Here is a 9,119-nt window from a genome sequence, read left to right on the forward strand (position 1 = left end):
TGCAATTTCACACCATTTGCCATGTTGATGTTGAGATACAGACCTGTGCAATCCAATCTCCCAAGGAATAGACAGCACCACGTATCGCCATCTTTGCCAAAACAAGATTTGTCATAAAGTGATGTTAGAATAGTTACTAAAATGGTCATAAATTATGTTGTTATAGTAAAAGAATACTTTAACTTAAGAAAAAAAACTATACAATATTAAAACATGATATTGTGCTTTAAAAACTAAAAAGGTACCTGTAATGAAGAACTTCATTTCGACTTGCTAATTGGTTGTCACTATTAACTATAAGCTTATCTTTAAAGTTTGAGTTTCACTTGGTTTTGAGAATAGTTAAATATTCTCTACTTAACAGGGCCAACCACGTGAAGGTGGAAGCTCATTTGGCCCCTTCCCCCCCCCCCCAACATCACTCTAAATTCCCTATTAACATTTAATAACATTCAATTCATCCATTTTTGAAATATAACATTCAATCATTATAATCATATGATAACATTCACTAACACATAAAATTCATAAACACACAACATTCATGAATAATTCAAAAGTAAGTCATTCATGAATAATTCATTAACACAATATTCATTAACACCCAATATTAATGAATAATATTAATTAACACAATATTCATTAACAATATTCAAGAGTAAGTCATTCATGAATAATCATATATTTTTTTCTTTCTTGCTGTATCTTTTTTTCATAAAATTTCTAAGAGGAATATCAATGTCCTCGTCATCCCCATTAACATTTAATAATATTCAATTCATCCATTTTTTAAATATGGCATTCAATCATTATAATCACATGATAACATTCATTAACATATAAAATTCATAAACACACAACATTCGTGAATAATTCATTATCACGCAACATTCAAGAGTAAGTCATTTCTAAATAATTCATTAACACCCAACATTAATGAATAATATTCATTAACACAATATTCATTAACAATATTCAAGAGTAAGTCATTCATGAATAATCATTTCTTTTTTTCATAAAATTTCTAAGAGGAATATCAATGTCCTCGTCATCCCTGTTGGGTGATGCGACGTGCTCCCCTGCCCACAGGTGGTTAATTATGTGGTGTTCCATGTTCACTAACAGTCATGGCTTTTGGTGCAACGGCAAATGGGCCCTACAATTGGTATCAGAGCCTGGTTTTGGCCTGGTCATGGGTTCAAATCTCCCTGGTGCCTTCTCGACCCACGTAAGCACCTGGTATGCGCATCGAGGGGGAGATTGTTGGGTGATGCGATGTGCTCCCCTGCCCACAGGTGGTTAATTATGTGGTGTTCCATGTTCACTAACAGTCATGGCTTTTGGTGCAACGAAAAATGGGCCCTACGTGAACTTGGCAACAAAGAATATAACCGTTTCCACATAACCCATAATAAATCTGAAATAATCACGGAATTAAAATCCACATGCGAGAGAATAGATGACATACCCACAAGATTGTGACACAAGATATACCCTGAGAAACCCTCATTAAGGGAAAAACCCAGCCTCCAAAAGCATCCATCATCATGTATTATTCAGCAAAAATACCATTTCCATACAACCATGGAAGCCTTCATGGCCATAGCCACAATCGAGAAAACTATGTGAACAAGCATGAATCCACACATCCCATGCCATGCTTTCAACCTTCACAAATGCTCCCTTGGCTAACCTGTCAAGCCTTGTCCCGCTCGACTCTTACCTTTCGTCTTCTCCTTGTCACTCTCTCACTACAACAACTACCCTTGTGGCTGCTTATATAGTAGCAAGTCCCACAAAACCACCAAGTGGTATTACATAAACCATGTGCTAAAACCATGTGCTACCTAACCCACTGACCCCACATTTAATATTGGGCATTTAATTCTTTTCCCCAATATTAAATAATTACATAAAATATTATCACAATGTTACAATACAACACATCAAGACTATTCCATGGGAATCTTTACATGTTGCACGTTCATCTAGGTACAACATTACATAATAAAATAAAATAATAAAATAACAATATTATGCAATGTGTGCAACACCCATTATCTCAACAATCCCCCTCCTGTATTGGTTCTAACACATCATGATGCCGTCGCACCAAAGGAGGGTCCGCTGCTATAACAAGTACTCCATGAGTTAAATTCACACCATTTTATATTAGTGAATTATGACTTTTTATTTAAGTAAAAGAACTATAAATCAATAAATTAATTTAAAAGAACAAAACATAGATTTTCTTTACCTGAATGTGCGACATGATCTACATGCTAATCAGTCTAAACATCCTCCGGCACTCGTTCAGCATGACATGATTCTTCATCCTCAACACAAAAAGGTTACACCAAGTTCAATTAAAGATGTTAAATTATATTAATAATTATATAATTAGTTTTAAATAACAAATGAGCACCTCCATTGATAGTACAATGCACATCAGGGGCTTCATGATGCTGCGTATGATCTGTGTCATGATTAACAGGCTGCATTGCAATGTCATGCACATTATTATCAAATAAATTGTTGCTCAAGTATTCAATTTCTAATATATATGTTGGCATATTTACCTATGCACATGATGCAGGAGACTGTTCAGTTGGGGCAATGGAAGTTTTCCGTAGGCATTCAGCCACCGCTACATAGCCTTGCTTGAAGGAAATTTTTTTGTGTTCTTCTGTGGCCTCCAGATTAAAATCAGTGCCCTGCAGTTTTTTATTAATTAAAAAAATTATTTGCATTTTATAAATCATTTTTCTTTGCAATTCATTTATTGCTACTTACAACATGTGCTTTGATTTTCGAATATCCCCCAGAGCCAAGTCTGTGCTGCCCAACCTTTTCCAGCCTCACCTTTGTTGCCTTTGATGTGTCCTACAACCTATGAAAAGTTTGAAATATGTTAGATGATATAGATATAAAGATCAGTACTAAATAGTGGATTATTATATGGTATGAAGGTTTTAGCATAAAGTAGCATGTTCCACCAAAAATATGAAAAAATGGAAGAAATTATAGAATCATACCTTTAATTGACATGTGTAATCATGATATTTATACATGGAGTTCATGCTAAGTATTTATCCATATTCTGACATGCCTCTCCATAAAATTACACATCAATTTCGATAGTCTATATTATCCATTGTCACACAAAGTAAATGATAAGCTAAAAGTTGAAACAGCTAGTAGATTTTATAGATTAAATTTTTATCCCTATGTTCCACACTCAAAGTGTTTTTATCCCCAAAGTTGCAACAGGTATAAACTTGAGGGCGAATGCCAAATTTCAATTTGTTTTAGTAGCATTCCTTTTTAGTCGTAGCTGAAAAGTAAGTATTTTTTTGTTTTCAATTTAAAAGACATCACCTTTATGCATCAAGTGCTTCTTTAGCCTCCACACTGAATGGAACTAATTTTATAAATGGTGGTTATAACTAAAACAAAATCCCCACCGATTTGCTAAAATAACTAGCAACTAACAGGAACTACCTAGCATTGTTCCAGCAGAAGACTCACGACTTAAGACTTGTCTTAATCTATGTTTATTTTGATTGCTTCTAGCAATGGAGCACCATTCAGAATGTTTGAGAAGATCAGAAATGTTACATCATAGTTTGGAGGATGTTTCGTATAGTCCACATCCACAACAAATGATTTAAAAGCTGACACTTGGATAGAAAACTGTTTAGATAAGCTTCAACTATTCTTAAAAGTCACACAGTAAAAGAAGAATTAAGGATAGAAAAAAATAAAAAGTCAACTTTAACACTTTTACTGTAGAAATTAAGAAAATTAGTATGTGATCATGTTTAAACCATTCGCTTTAATAATGCCACATAATTTTGATCCTATAAATAAGGTATAAGAGTTTAAGAAATAGTAAATTTCATAGAGTGGAAAGAAATAGCAGAAATTATCAACATTATTTATAAGAATGAAATTTGCATTAGAGTTTTCCAAAAAAAAATTCCTAACTTTAAATGCTTGCAAACAACTTTCACACATATTAAAATAACATAAATGCTTACACTTGTAGCGGACACGACCAATAATGGAGAATGCACACACAACTCCTCCAAATAAGGAAAGCATTGTAGAACTTTGACATTAGCAAAATCTTCATCATCAGAATAGGTGATTTTCCTGATCGATTTCACTTTTGCAAAATGTTCCAGAAGTTGAGTGTCAGTTTCCAAATAGAGACATTTAGGTAAACAGAAGCTCACCATTATCTTACTGGGAAAACTGCAATCAATAATTCTAATGCTTTCTAAGAGTGGACAATTCACATCTAGTGTCATATATATATCATTGACATGTCGGAGGGGTGATACAATCAAAAGATCAAAACTAAGTGCTAATCAGAGCACTATCAATATCTCAAGTCTCAAAATGATACATCAAATATACAATGAATCTCATGATCAATATAAAGATACAAAAAGGAACAAAAGATAGCATGGACCTAACTACAGCCTTCCCCCTCATCACTAGGAGGAGGAGGAGGAGTAACATCTGCACATGCAGGAGGCATTACACCATCAGAAGCTCAAGCATAATCAAAGAACCTTGAGACATGTTGAGCTAGAGGTACTACATTTTCATATACTACATAATAATGAGCAGCTCGAGAGGTATGATGACAGGTCTCATCTCGCTCTAACTACAGGTCTTAGGTATGATTACTATATTATATTACAATTATTATATATCATTAAATATTACAATTACTAAATATCATTTATCACCTATACTGCTAACACATATAACTATGGTACATGTAGTTGAGCATTACTATATTTTCAAGACATAATATAGCTATATGTGAAGTTATAAGTGTACTATTTATATCTTATGTAGGATTTATGCCCAGATTGAGATATATATAGTTGTGTCAGCATATGAATTTAGGATTTATAAGCAGTTGTGTCAATTATATCTTATGTGGGATTTATGCCCAGATTGAGATTGAGATTTATAAGTAATTGTGTTAGCATATGAATTACATACCTTTCATCAATAGATAGATTAAATTGAGCTAGTTGAAATTGTTGATACTAAAGTTGAATACTAAATTTGCTCATTAATGTACTAGTAGTTAATACTATTGCATACCTTTTCGTATTTTTTGGTGTACTTTCTTTTGGACATTCCCTTTTCTCCTTTGCATCTAAAATGAACTCATTCCATTCCCTCACTGAAACAAAGGGAGGACACTCATACTTCAGGTTTAGGACGAGGCTCTTTCTATATGTGTCCCTTACAACCTTAAGATGTCTGGAAGCTTTCTGTAACAATTTCTTATGATCAAAAATATTACTACCAAACTCATGCTCTATATCTTTGATGAGCTCATCTTTTAATTTTTTATCTTGGTAGTTCCACCTTTTAAGAAAAAACACAAAAATGTTAGATATAGCTAGTATAAGAAAAGACCCGAATGAAAGGAAAAATGTTGCCCCAATTAATGATATGAAAAAAAAAATAGTGGGATAAAATTATTTTAGTTATCATGTTCCACCTTTTACGTATGGTGGGCTTGAATCTTCGCAGCGTGAGGTCATAAAGCCTCCTATAAAATGTATCATTTCCTGCAAAAAATGTCATGGGATTATTAATAGTAAGAACCATTAAAATGAATCATGTGAAGAATACTTTTGATAGTGAATAAAAAATACATAAAATGAGATACATTTCATCTTTTTAGTGATCTATTTCAAGGTTGGAGAATCAACTTGACCAAAATTGACCAAAAAAGAAGTTTGGAAAAAAATTTAAAATGTCTAAAACCAGTCAAACTCTATGATGCAAAGACCTAGGTGGACTTTTTAGTTATTCATAATCAAAGGGACTTCCTTTAGTTCTCACAACACAATCAAGCTTCTTTATAGGATCATTCACCTTGGTCTAGTCAACTTCAACCATATCAGAGTGCACATATCATTCTCTTTTTCCACCATAGGCTCTACATCTTAGAAACATAACCTTTGGCCCTCAATCCATCCATTCGATGCATCTAAGCTATTTTTTCAACAAGCTATCTATTACTCCCTCAATGCCTCAATAGGCTCAAATCTTCTCTTCACTTCAATAAAGTTATTCCTCCACCTTCACACACCTCAATTAACATCAAATAATATGTTCTCAAGGATTCCAAACCCTCATCTCTTTATCTGATACCAAAAGCCAACTCTTGCCCTTTACTAGGCCTACTCCCAATTAGCCTTGCCTAATCAATTTTTCACTATTTTCTCTCACTTTTCACAAACACTCAAAAAAAAAACAAGACCATTTCCTAATACCCTTTTGGACACCACACAACATATCTCAGAGGTTCATATTGTTCCTTTTGGACCAAATGCCAGGACCATGACTGCTACTCCACAACTAGCCCTCTTTTAACCCTCCTGTCACAAAGCAACCCCTAGTAGATCACCTTCCCAAACCTTATAAACCCAAAATAGAGTTATCTCACCATCCTAAACAAAGGATTTTCAAATTCATTGGAGATTCCATCAAGTTTTCCTTACCCAACTAGAAAACCCTTCCTTCCTAGGTGTCTAAACCTAGGGTTTCATCAAACTCAACTCTCCAAACATTTTCTGATCCCTCCAATGGATCCAACACCTTTACATACTTCAAACATGACCTTCTGTGTCATAAAAAATATCCCTCCTTTAGATGGGATCCCCAGACCTATAACTTTCCCAACATCTAGTGTTCCCAAATAGCACTCTGTCTTCAACTAGAGACCTTCTTCTCCAATCTCATTGCACATTCCTACATATCTCTACACAAAACATCATTATATAGATACATTTAGCATATTGATAGCCTCTCCCATGAGTTACATCTCCATTACAGTAGTGGGAGAGGTGAAACTTTAAATAATCTCAGAGAATTAACTCTCTGTCACGTGACAGTGACAATCACTAAATTACTATGCAAAATCTTTTACAAAGGACCTATCCAAATGGAAAGAACTTTTGAAAAAAAAACTTCTAAAAAATTTGTATGTTCGAAAGGAAAACTTGAAATGAAACAAAACTTGTTCGAATCAAAAGACAATCAAAATATAATGTCACTATTCTGTGACTGTCTGTAGTGGCAGAGAAAACATTGTCTTTTTATTGATTTTCCAAAGTTTTCTTAAATCCTCAATACATATCCTTGAAACTCATTTAAATCATGCTTTTATAGACTCCTTTGGCACCTTTAAACTGCCAAATCCCCTAAGGAACTGACCAACTTCTCCTAATTGTCTGGGTGACAGTTTTGATTAACTTTTAATAACTTTTAATAACAGTTCTGCACCATAGCCTTGGGCAGTCAAAGACTAAAGACATTTTAACACAATTACTAAATGACTCAATACTCCTTAATAAGACTTAATGACTCAAATAGTGCAATTTTCCTAATGATTCCTTCTTAACTCCTTGATTCCCTTATTGTTAACATTTTGACAATTTGACATATTTTGCTAAGTACATTGTACTTGTACTGGTATAGACAAAAGGTCATTGATAATTCAAATGATCCTACCAAACCACTTCCTATCATGTTTACATCTTGCAAGAAAATCCTTATTACAATATAAAACAATATTATATAAAGTGCTTGGAATCTTAGGACATTTCAAAGGCATTGATTCATCATCGTCAATCAACAATGATGTCTTCATAGCTCCCGTGCTAGAAATATGAGTAGCTCCAGGAAATGACATTGAATTATCACCAATACATGCACTATGATCCGCATTTGGCAGAGTACCAGATGGTGCATCTCCTACCACAAAAAAAAAATACACTATGTGATGCACCCAAGATTAAAGTACATATTATCAACTCATAATTAACACAAAACCAAATATAGAAAAATAAGGACTTACCAGCTAGACGTCCCCTTGTGGCCAACATTGTAGTCGGCAATCTCGTACAGTCGTCTGTCAACCTCTTAGGAGTCTCCTGCACTAGATGACTTAAACAATACATTGTTAGCAAAGACATTCTGAAATAATAAAAGTAAGAGTTAAGAAGTTTTGAATGTTTAAAATAAAAAATTCCTTCTAACTTGTCAACTAAAAGATTATTTTACCAGTGGCAGTCAGAGCTCTACTACTACCAGTCTCACCGTGTTGTCCTTGACCAAGTTGTGGATCAATTGCCAAAAATTCTTGTATAACAAGAATTTAGTAGTTAAAGTTTCTTACAACTCTTTTAAAAAATTGCATCAATAAAGTATTTTTGCCAATATTACATATTTTACTTCACAACATAAAAGATTATAAAATACAAATCTTTATTAAACTTTTCTTATAACTAAATATTCATTGGAGCTTACTTCATAATGACGAGCTTGCACTCTCAAATATGATAGCCTCTTCATCATCTCCTCGGATTCCATATTTGCCTCATCCAAAATTTTCATTGCTTCTAAATTAATTTTTTTTTTAAATTTCTTCAACATTTTTATGAAATCGGGAGTTTTAGCAATATCCTCATTAGAAGGTGTAGCTAGTGGCTTGGCACTTACTGATACTGCTTTACCCTTATCCTGAACATCAAATTGTGAGAGAAATATTAGTAAAACTATCATAAAAACTAAAAAACCGTAAATAAAATAACGTAATAATATAACATTTTTCAACTATCTAATTTGTACAATTTCAAAAAGGTTTACCCTCACTGAAGAAGGGGTGGGAGTAGCATCCTGGTGACCTCTATCATCTTTTGAATCCATATCGTCCTGACATAAAGATTAAACATAAAAAATTCAGCTAACTAAAAGCAATAGACAACAAAAAAAAAAACTTATTAACAAAATGGTAAAGAGTACTTACAGCCCTCATGATAGTAACTTTGTTTGTATCTATGCGATTTAAATGGTAATTGATTAGTAGTTCTTCCCCTACACTTATTGATTTTATTGCACAAACAAAAACTTCATTCCCCTCACATGCCTCAAATATGCAATTGGGTTGCTTACTAGTTGAAGAAGGTCGCATACTATTTATACAACTTGCAATACTACCTATTGCTTTTGGTCTCCCATCAATGTACATAGAAAATCTTCTACTTTGATCATTTTTTTTCCATTGTATATAATTA

The sequence above is a fragment of the Cupressus sempervirens genome, chromosome 3, assembly GCF_028749045.1.
Source record: "Cupressus sempervirens isolate cs-2001-9-10 chromosome 3, ASM2874904v1, whole genome shotgun sequence".
NCBI lineage: Eukaryota > Viridiplantae > Streptophyta > Pinopsida > Cupressales > Cupressaceae > Cupressus > Cupressus sempervirens.